Source organism: Capsicum annuum, chromosome 1 (genome assembly GCF_002878395.1).
Source record: "Capsicum annuum cultivar UCD-10X-F1 chromosome 1, UCD10Xv1.1, whole genome shotgun sequence".
Lineage (NCBI taxonomy): Eukaryota > Viridiplantae > Streptophyta > Magnoliopsida > Solanales > Solanaceae > Capsicum > Capsicum annuum.
In genome coordinates, this window is record NC_061111.1 from 67,369,374 (window position 1) to 67,380,963 (window position 11,590).

Sequence of the window (11,590 nt, forward strand, 5' to 3'; positions counted from 1 at the left end):
GCATAAATCCCTAAGCATTGGATCTATTTGCTTTCAAGGCTTTTTTGTCAAAGATTGAACCTACAAAGGTGAATGAAGCACTTATTGATGCAGGCTGGATTATTGACACGCAAGAGGAGCTTCATTAGTTTTAAAAAAGCAAAGTATGTCACTTATTACCACCACCGCAAGATGTCACTTATTACCACCACCGCAAGACAGTACTGTGATTGTAATTAAGTGGGTATGCAGAAATAAAGTGGATGAGCATGGAACAGTTACAAGGAACAATGCAATACTAGTGGTCCAAGGATACAATCAGGAAGAAGGCATAGACTATGATGAGATATTTACTTCTATGGCAAAACTTGAAGCAATTAGGCTCCTTGTAGCTTTTTCTGCATTCAAGAAATTTATTCCTTATCAAATGGATGTGAAGAGTGCGTTCCTAAATGGTTATATAAAAGAGAAAGTGTATGTGAAGAAATCACCTAGGTTTGAAAGTGTTGAGTTTCCTGACCATACATAAAATCTTGACAAATCCTTGTATGGATGAAACAAGCTCCAAGGGCTTGGTATGAAAGATTGTCAAAAAAAATTCTGAAGCATAGGCACACAATAGGTAAAATTGACACCACTCTCTTTTTAAAAACTGAAGGCAAGAATTTGTTTATTAAACAGGTCTATGTGGATGACATTATATTTAGCTCTACAAATGTCAACATGACTCATGAATCTGCAAAACTCATGAGTAGTGAATTTGAGATGAGCATGATGGGAGAACTCAACTTTTTCTTAGAATTGTAAATCAAACGAACGTCTATTGGAACATTAATTTGCCAGCAAAAGTATGTAAAAGAACTACTCAATAGGTTCTCTATAGAGGAATAAAGGAGATAAGTATTCCCTTTGCCACTGCTACAAAACTGGACATAGATGAAATAGATCCATTAGTGAAACAAAAGCTATATAGAGAAATAATTAGGTATCTCTTATATCTACCTATAAGTAGACCTAACAATGTCTTAGTGTATGATTGTGGGCAAGGTTCCAAGCAAATTCTAAGGAATACCATCTCAAATCTGTAAAAAAAAATAAATTTGAGATATCTCAAAGGAATCACTGATCTAGGTCTTTAGCATCCCAAAGAAAGCAATTTCAAGTTAGTAAGATATGCTGATGCTGATTATGCAGGTTTTCTACTGGAAAAAAAAAACACCACAGGTTCTCCTGGTCCATTAAGAAGCAAAACTATGTAGTCTTGTCAACTACTGAGGTTGAGTATGTAGTTGTCGTATCATGTTGTACATAGTTACTATGTATTACACAGCAATTGCAAGATTTTGGTATGGATGTTGGGCGTGTTCCAATTTTTTTATGACAATACTAGTGCTATTAATATTGCAAAAGATCTAGTCCAACATAAGAGAATCAAACATATTGATATTAGACATTAATTTCTTAGAGATAATGTTGAAAAAGGTCATATATCACTTATGTTTTATTTCACTGGAGAACAAATTACCGACATTTTTACTAAGACATTAAGTAGAGAACACTTTGAAAAGAACAGGTTAGATTTGGGGATGACTAAAAATGCATAAACCCCCCAGTTCCTGATTATACATTAGGCTAAAATTATTGATTAATTAAATCTTGCACATTCAATTATATGTCCTAATTTCAGAATTTTTGGCTAACTTTATTAAATTGTGTATTAACTTGTGCAGAGATACTGAATCATATAAGTAATTTTGGCTATGCATGAATTTTTCAGGTATGATCATACATTAATATTTTCTAATTATACGAGTTGAAATAGCTAAGCACACTTGGTCCACGTGTTCATTGTTTTAATACTTAGTGTCACTTGCCAAATTCCAAGATTCCAACCTTTTTCAAAAAGTTGTCACCGTTTTCCCATCATTATTCCACTGACCCTTTCACATCAACTCTTTTTCTTATATGTTTCATTTACCTAATTTTTTCTTCTTTATATAAAATCCATTATCACGTCTCTCTAACCATAAATAACTCTATCTCTTTTGTTTTTCATTATCACCTTCCTATTTCAAACTACTCATGGCTTCTTCATCCTTATCTAATATACCCAAATCCAACCCATACAACAAATCAGAATCCTTCCAATTGTTAGTTCATGCTACTATGAATATCTAACTCCACACTCCAAGTATTCTAATCAAATTATCTAATTTTCCGCTTGGACCAATTTTAAGAACCAATTCTCTCAATTCTTAGTCAGTCCACATTTTTCCTCCATTCCAAACCCTGTTGTTACTGATAGTCCTCCTCTCCAAATAGTCAACACTGATGATATTACAATAACAAATCTAGTTCATAAAATTAATGGATCTCATCCCAAGAAAAACTAATCATCCACTCCCATTTTGTAGATAAAGGCGAGGCTCCTAATGAACTACATATCTACTTCACCCGAACACATCACACTAGCAATAAAAAGTGAAAAGAGGAGTCTTGTATAGATGAAAAGAAACACCTTGTAACACCTGGTCCTTTCATTAAACCCTTCTCACAAGACTTGTTGCGTCACTCCATGCGCAAGGGAAAAACTGTTAAATGTACCATTCTAAAATCTTCCACTATTCATCTTTCTCCTCCTACTCCCAAGTCCAAGGTCAAGCCTAAACCTTCTACATCTTCTAAATCCCCTAAGTCTAAATTTGTATCTCCTTTTAAGAAATAAGTTAGCAAACTTGTTACTTCTGACGACTCTAATTCTGAGGCAACAGTAGATGCCTCAACAGAGCAAGAAAAAAAGATTGAGAATGTTAAAACTTTTGAGGTTCCTGATTCAAAGTTGTCCCATCTTCTCCATTTTAAAAAAAATTATCTGTGGTCATGTTGTTATTGGATTTTGTAATCCTGCTATGACTACCTTGTTAACTAAACTGGATGCTCGAGGGTGGTCTCACCTATTTCTTCAAGGGGATCTTAAAAGAAAATTTAGAAAATCATAGGTGTACGAATTCTACACCAATATAACTAGAAGAGGAGATTTATTCTCCACCACAATGAGAGAGGTCCATTCACCTAGTAGCTAAAGATATTGCTAGGATTTTGAATATCCCCATGGGGTGATGGAAGATTATGTGAAGTTTTTGGATAATTTGGCATCTGCATTAGAGATTTCTAAGAAATTCTATAGTGATCCATGTTTTCCTCATTATCATCGAGTTCTTAAGAGGAAAATATCTCCTCTACATCAATTCTACTTCGATGTGGTGTCCAAAATAATCATACCTTGAAAGGAATGTCACACTGAGGCTAACTTTCTTTATTTAACAATCATTGAGTTTCTGGATACTGATGTTAAGATTGACCTACCTAGGCTAGCCATCAAATGTAATAGTTGTAATCGAAATACAAATTAATCGAAGAAAATTGGGAATTTTATTAATAGTCGATAACAATTATAATTATTTAACTACTACATTTACTGAGCTAAGCTACAATAATGGTAGTAAGCTTAATCACTCCCCAATAGTGTAATGACCTGTAACAATGGTAGTATCAAGTGAGAAAAGAGAAAAAAAAAGAAGTATAAGAAGAAGAAAGTAGAGAGAGAATTTGTGAGAGGAATTTAGAAAATTTCTCGGTTATTAGTTGATTTTCTTTTCCCAGTAGTTGATATAACAACAATTACAAGCATTTGTCTCTTTAGGACCGTCGAATTTGTGCTAGCTTTTCTTTAATCCAACGGAGTAGATTAAGTCATCACATGCTCCGTATGAGCGGGACTTACACTGGATTATTGCCATGTGGTTCCGCTAACTCTTTCCTATTTTATCCATCATCTCACCTACTGCTTTCACAATTTTACTATTTAAAATTCCTATTCCTCAACATATTTTCTCCCTTCGACTTTATCATTACACTGCCCCTCCGTTCAAATTGAATTTGTCCTCAAGGTTAGTGCTGGGCAATAAAGTCGGGGAACTGACTCTTAATGTACCCCCAATTCTCCCATGTAGCTTCATCGGGTCCAAGGTTGGACCACTGCACCAAAAATCTTAATGGTTGTTGTATTGTTGACTTATTCTATGAGGCATTAGAGGATTGCAACTGGTTGAGCTAGGACATAACCATCAACATCACACGCTGGTGGTTCCTGCTGCGGTGTAATCACCGAACCTACACACTTTTTAGCTAGGAAATATGAAAGACGAGATGGATGTTTGACCCCGGAGGTAGTGCAAGCTGGTAAGCTACTGTACCAATCTTCTTTAAATTTTATAAGGCCCAAATAACTTTGCACTGAGCTTTAAATTCACGCAAACCACTACTGACGCTTGATGATAAAGCTGTAGCTTTAGGTAGACTAGATCCTCAATAGCCAATTCCCTATCTGTACGATGTTTGTCAGCAAAGAACTTCTTACGATCCTGGGCTTGATGCAAGTTTTTAGAGTTTTAAGCATATACTGATGTTGCACGAAATACTGACCAATTAGAGAATGGGTGGGGTGGGGTAAGGACCCAATTTTCACCTAAGGTGGAGTAAATCCATATAAATCCTTGAAAGAAGATGTCTTAAGAAAACTATGGTGGTTGGTATTATACCACCACTTGACTAGAGGAAACCATTTCAACCACTGTTTAGCATTAGTGAACACAATAGCCCGCAAGTAGGTTTCTAAGCAATGATTCATTCTTTACATTTGTCCATCCAATTGTGGATAGTATGAAGTGGATAAATTCAATTTAGTACCCCAGGATTTGAACAATTGCTACCAGAATTGACTGGTGAAAATAGGGTCTCTGTCTGATGCCATGGTCTTTGGTAGGCCATGCAACTTGTAGATCTCCTTTAGGAACACCTCAACCACATCCTAAGCATTTTAGGGGTGTTTGAGTCCCACGAAATACCCATATTTAGTCAACCAATCGACCACTACTAAGATGGTATTTTTTTTACTTGAAGATGGAAGCCCTTTGATGAAATTCATGGCAATATCCTGCCAAGGTTCTTGGGGAATAGGTAAGGGTTGAAATAACCCTGGGTAAGGCACATTCTCCACCTTGATTCTTTGATATAAGTCACATTTAGATACCCACTTAAGGATATTAATTCTCATAGTGGGCCAATAAAATACCATTTTAATTCATTTGTATGTACATTGTTGACCTGAGTGACCCCCAAGAGGGTATTGGTACATAATTTCAAAGATCTTCTATCGTAAAGTAGAAATTTTTCCACAAATAGCTTAATCTTATATCTGATTATGCCCTGAGTGAGAGTGTAATCAGGTTTCCCAGTAGGATTAGTGATCAGTTCAGTGATCATTTATTGAGCAAAAGGGTCATGCTCATAGCTAGCACTAACTTCCAACATCTAGGTAGGCTCAACCCCTGATATAGCCTTTAACTCAAACTCTTCTTCCTTTTGCCTCCTAGAAAGGACATCAGCCACCCTGTTTGCAGACCACTTTTTATATTGAACCTCATAGTCCATACCAATGATCTTAGTTAGACCTTTTTGTTGTAGAGTTATTGTTACTCGTTCCAGTAGAAATTTCAGACTTAAATAATCTGTTCTAATAATAAATGTCCACCTTCTAAGTAATGTTTTCGCCTATCTACAATTTGATGATCTGTTCTAATAATAAAATGTCCACCTTGTAAGTAATGTTTCCATCTCTCCACAACTAACAGTACAACCAAATATTCTTTTTCATAAGTAGAACGGCCCAAATTCTTGGGACCTAAAGCCAAAATAAAGAAGGCTAGGGGTCTACCTTCTTGCATTAGGACAACTCCAATTCCCTTTGAGCATGCATCAGTTTCTACACTGAAGGGCTTGTGAAAATTAGCCAAATCCAACACTGGAGCTGTAGTCATAGCCTCTTTGAGTTTATTGAAAGCAACTTCAGCCTTTCCATGCCAGTAAAAGGCATTCTTCTTGAGAATGTTAGTCAGGGGTTTGCGGATAACCCCATAAGACTGGACAAATATATTATAGTATCCTGTCAACTCTAGAAAACCCCTCAGGGCCTTGATAGTTGTGGGTTTAGGCTAATTAGACATTGCCTCCACTTTTTTAGGGTTAGTGGATACACCTGAACTAGTGATAATATGCCCCAGATATTCTACTTAGGACTGTCCAAAAAAACACTTGGACAACTTGGCAAAAAGTTGCTACTTTCTCAGCAGTAATAACACTTTTCTCAAGTGAATAATATGTTTCTATAAAGAAGAATTGTACTCTAAAATATCATCAAAGAAGATAAGCACAAATTTCCTGATTTGATTTCTGAACACTTGGTTCATAGAGCCCTGAAATATGGCAAGGGCATTGGTTAAGCCAACGGGCATAACCTTGAATTCACAGTACCCTAGGTGTGTAACAAATCCAGTCTTGTGGATGTCTGATTCTCCTATTCCGATCTGGTGATATCCAGTTCTCAGATTAATTTTGAAAAAAAATAGTGGACCCATGCGGTTCATCCATCAAGTCCTCCACTAATGAAATAGGAAATTTGTCCTTAATAGTCATTTTATTTTGTCTCTATAATCAATGCAAAATCTCCAACTCCCATCCATTTTCTAATGAAGAGCACAGGCAAAGAAAAAGGAGAATAACTAGGTTATATAGTACCATTTTTCAGCATTTTGGACACTTGCCTTTCAATTTTACTCTTTTGGATATAATTGTACCTGTAGGGTCTAATATTAACTAGTAAAGCATTAGAACGTAGTGATCATGGCTCCTGCTTGGTGGTAGAGCCTTGGGTTCAGTAAACACATTTTGAAAATCCTACAAATTACATGCAATTCTTCAGGTATGTCTTCCTTGTCCTTATTACCAGTAGCAGTAATAGTGAAAACATGTGCCTAAATCGCTTCTTGATTAATGTTTAACCCCACCTCTAGCCATGTTTGATGATACTAACCTCTAAATTCAACTCTCTTCCCCTAATGTGTCACCTCCACCTTGTATTACACAAATTCCAAAAGTACTAGATTATGACTTTTCATCCAATCACCACCCAGTATCATATTATTTCCCCATAATCTCACTAATTTTATGGAGTCAATAAACTCTTCCTCTTGAATTTTCCACTAGAAATTTGGTGCTTCTGTTTACTTTGGTGCCCTATATAGTACTTTTCACCATATTTGTAGAATAATCCATGAGTCTTTATTTGTTCAAACAATGCGTTGGATGGATTTCCAGAGGAGTTGGGAACACCTCTAGCTACTCCATAACCACCTGAACTCCCTTCACCATATGACCCTCTTTATGTGTGACTCTTTTCCTTCTTGTGCTGAACCTTTAACAATCGTTCTTGATGCCTAGCTTTGTCCACTTGGATCATAGAGTAGCGTTTCAACATATTTACAGTGTGCCGAATCTCTTCTGTTAACCCTTCTATAAAAAACTCCATAAAAAATTCTTCAGACAATGATGGGTTTCTAATTGAAATCTATGTTTTTAATTCTTCAAACTTCTCAATATATTCATCAACCGTGCCTGTTTGCCCAATATTTTTTAATTCTCCAATCAAGTTGATCTTACTATTATCACTTTCTTCAAATCTTTTGCAAATTTCTTCAATAAAAGTTTCCCATCTAACATTACCTTTACTAATAAATACCAGGATTCAGCTTTTCCTTGAAGATGTAGGACTTCAATCTTCAATTTTTGGGCCGGGTCAAGGATATCATGGTACTAAAAGTACCATTCTACTTTACGCAGCCACGAGCAAGGGTCAACACCTTAAAAAAAAAGAAATTCCACTCGAAGATAGTGGTGGTACGCTAAGTTTCTTCCCCAATCATTATCACTTTGCTCCTCCATACGAGGCCAGCTTCCCGAAGTATCCAGAGGTGGCCCATGTCATGGAGCACTACCAAGTATACCATCTTATGGGGCAATGATTTTCTCTATTAGGATATCCAGTTTTTTGCCCAAATCATCTAGATTCGAGTCGTGGGACTCTATTTTTTTGCTTGATTCCGCTATGTGACCTTGGAGCTGTGAATCCACCTTCTTTACAAATTCTTCTATAGATTTGGATTGAGTTTCTTTCATAGTCATTAGGGCCATGAGTTTTATCTGATACCACTTAAAATATTTGTAATTGAAATACGAATTGATCTAAGAAAATTGGGAATTTTATTAATAGTCAACAACAATTACAATTATTTAACTACTTCATTTACTGAGCTAAGCTACAATATGGCAGTAAGCTTGATCACTCCTCAATGGCATAATGACCTATAAAAATAGTAGTATTGAGTGAGAAAAAAGAAAGGAATAAGAAGTATAAGAAGAAGAAGAAGAAGCTGAAGAAGAAGAAGAAGAAGAAAGTAGAGAGAATTTGTGAGAGGAATTTAGGAAATTACCCGGTTATTAGTTGATTTCCTTTTCCCCGTAGTTGATATAACAACAATTATAACCGCTTGTCTTCTTAGGACCGTCGAATCTGTGTCAGCTGTTCTTTAATTCAAAGGAGGAGATTAAGTCATTACGTGCTCTGTATGTGCAGGACTTCCACTGAATTATTAACACATGGATTTCACTAACTCTTTCCTATTCTATTCACCGTCTGACCTACTGCTTTCCCAATTTCATTATTCAAAATTCCTAATCCTCAACATGTTCTCTCCCTTTAACTTTATCATTACATCAAACACATGTATAAGGTCTTACTTAAAGAGGACAAAGGTCATGCCCTTACCTATGTTTTTTGGATCACCCCTGTGTTTGAAGAATACTCAGTACCAGTTCAGGTATGCTCCTTGCTGACCATAAAATATGTGATTGGCATTATGAACCACATAGATCTACCTGCTTCAATGAGGCGTGCTAATAACCTCTTGCAACGACTGAGGAATGCTCGTGTCGAAAAGAATATTGAATTAGAGGTTGTTCATATTGCTCATGAGGCTGAGAGAGTGACTCTTCTTGCTCTCATAGAAGCTCTTTAGGCTGTTCATGCTCGAGAACGTTCTTGGAATGTCAAGATTGTGTGAAGGCTGACCCAACTACTTCCATCTTCTCTTCGTTTCTCTTCCACCTCTTAGAGATTTAGGATTTTTTTGTGCTTCAACTATTTCATTTTGTTGAGTTTAGGACTGATCTAATGTTTATCATATGTTTAAAATTTAATGAAATTGTCCTTATTTTTGCTATATATGTTCTATTCCTGCACTCTTTAATGCATTATTTGTCTTCTAATTCATGTTCTGATTGTTTTAATGATAGTCCCAGTGGCCATGAATTATTAAACACTTTTTTCTAGCCTTTGTTTATCTTGAACCAACTTTTTGATAATGTCAAAAGAAAGAAGAAGTATGGTTGTGCAATGTTTATAACCTAATCACTAACCTATTTCATTCTAGTATCTATTGCTTGAGTATCAATAGGAAATGTGGTGGATGCACAAAGGTAGTGATTTGTCATCACCAAAAAAGGAGAATTTATTGGGATCAATAAAGTATTGATGATCTCTAAATGATTGAAACATGTTGATCGAGCTGGTTTACTAATGCGCTTACAAAGCAAAAGGTAATTAATAAATTGACTTGGCAGTTCACAGCTTGAAGGATCACATAGCTAAACCTGGTTCTATTACTTAAAGAGTTAAGGAGTTTTAGTTTCTATGTATTAGGGTAGGTTCTTGATTCGTAATCTTGATGTAATTCTAGTTTCAGTCAAGTATAAACTAATTTAGGATTATTGTCTTCAAGTTAAAAAACATGAAGACTTGGGATCATATATCTTGGGAGGTTTGTGAGTTGTGTTGGATTAGGAGTTAGAGTTTATAATTCCTAGATTACATAAGTCTTGTAATTTTTTTTTGTTGAGGCTCAAGGTTGTTTAGTGGAGTTTGGGGTGAAATCTTGTAGAGGTATAGGTCGTAATCTTTCACACCTTTTTGAGCCGGGTGTTTTCTACGTAAAAATCACCATCTTATTTAATTATATTATTTACTGCTTCGTTGAAACACATTAGGCAACCTATTTCACTCATAGGTCACTTTTAAGTTAAATATAAGTAAAACAATTGATCGCGTACTCTATCAATTGCAATTATTATTTTTGCTTTTCTGGTCAGGCACTTTTGTATCAGCTTTCCTTTCGAAAGTTTATGGTAATTTTTTTAATTTACGAATTATATTTTTTATTTATCTATGAAGAGATAATATACAATTTAAAATTAATACTAATTATTAGCATCTTTTCAGGTACCACGTTTCCTCAAAAAATGAAATGAAATACAGCATAATCTAGCTAAGTCCTCTATTTTCCTTTGAGATAATGCTCTATTTTCACCTTGAATTATACACGAAAAAATTGAGACACACCCAAACTTTAGGAGAGTCCTATTACCCCCTGGACTAATTAAAATCATCTTTTTTTGACAACCTTAGTGCCTACATGGCACATACGTGGCACAACATACTAAAGGGTCCACGTAGGCACACGTGTGTGCCACGTAGGCATTAAGGTTGTCAAAATACAGTTTTAATTGATCGAGGGGTAATAGGACCCTCCTAAAATTCGGATGGAAATGGTCATGAGAGTTACAAGAACTAATAGTCATATGGGTTACAAGAACTAATGATATCTTTTACCATAATTTGTACCTACTAACATATGCACTTAATATATTATTTTAATAATAAAATATATGTACACCAACATATCTTATTGACATATTTAATCCTGTTTGATGGGAATATATAAATTCTTTTGATTTGACATTTCATTCTCTGTTGGAGATTATTCACATTAGTTCAAAAAAGGTTTCTTCAATGTGATGTAATTGTGAATCTGAAGAAAGCTTAAAATCTGTGTGCTGAAAAACTTAAAGCTAAAACCTTTATTTTAGAATCTTGCAATTTTGCTGCTTAGACTTTTTAAAGTTTTGCTGCCTGGTGAATGGTTAAAATTATGGACTCCTATGCCGGCAAAAAAATTATGAAACATTATCAGTAAGCGGGATTTGAAGCATTATCAATAGGGGAGATTCTCAAACAACAACAATATACAATACAAAACTGTTCATCCATTACAATTAGCGGATTTTGGAACAACAACTATATACAATGCAAGATTATTTAGCAAAGAAATATAGCACAAAATATTATTGGTCTGTGCTTGTATAGACTAATACTATCTAAATTAGACATTCCATGCCTGCAATGTGACCAGGAGTTCAGGGATTCAAGCTGGAACAACCTCTTGCAAAATTCTAGACCTCACCACGCATAGGGGAGCTGTAGTGCACCGAACTTTCCTTAAGCCATCTTTTAAATTGCAGAATGCGTACTGAAGTGATCTTTTTTTTCCTTAATGAAAGTGATGATATACAAGTAATCCATAAATTACATAATAACTACATAAAGGAGAAATAATAACTCTGTTTTTTGGTCAAATACAACTTGGTGATCTTGGTACCTCAACAGTCATCTATTGATTCACCTGAATTTTGTGGACCACACGTAATTGGATTTAATATAGTGTGCGAATTTGGTTTATATTATACAAGTGAACAATAGTAGTTTGAAAATTCAAAACTAGCTCAAAGTTTTGATGTTATTTCGTGGGATTACGCTCGATGT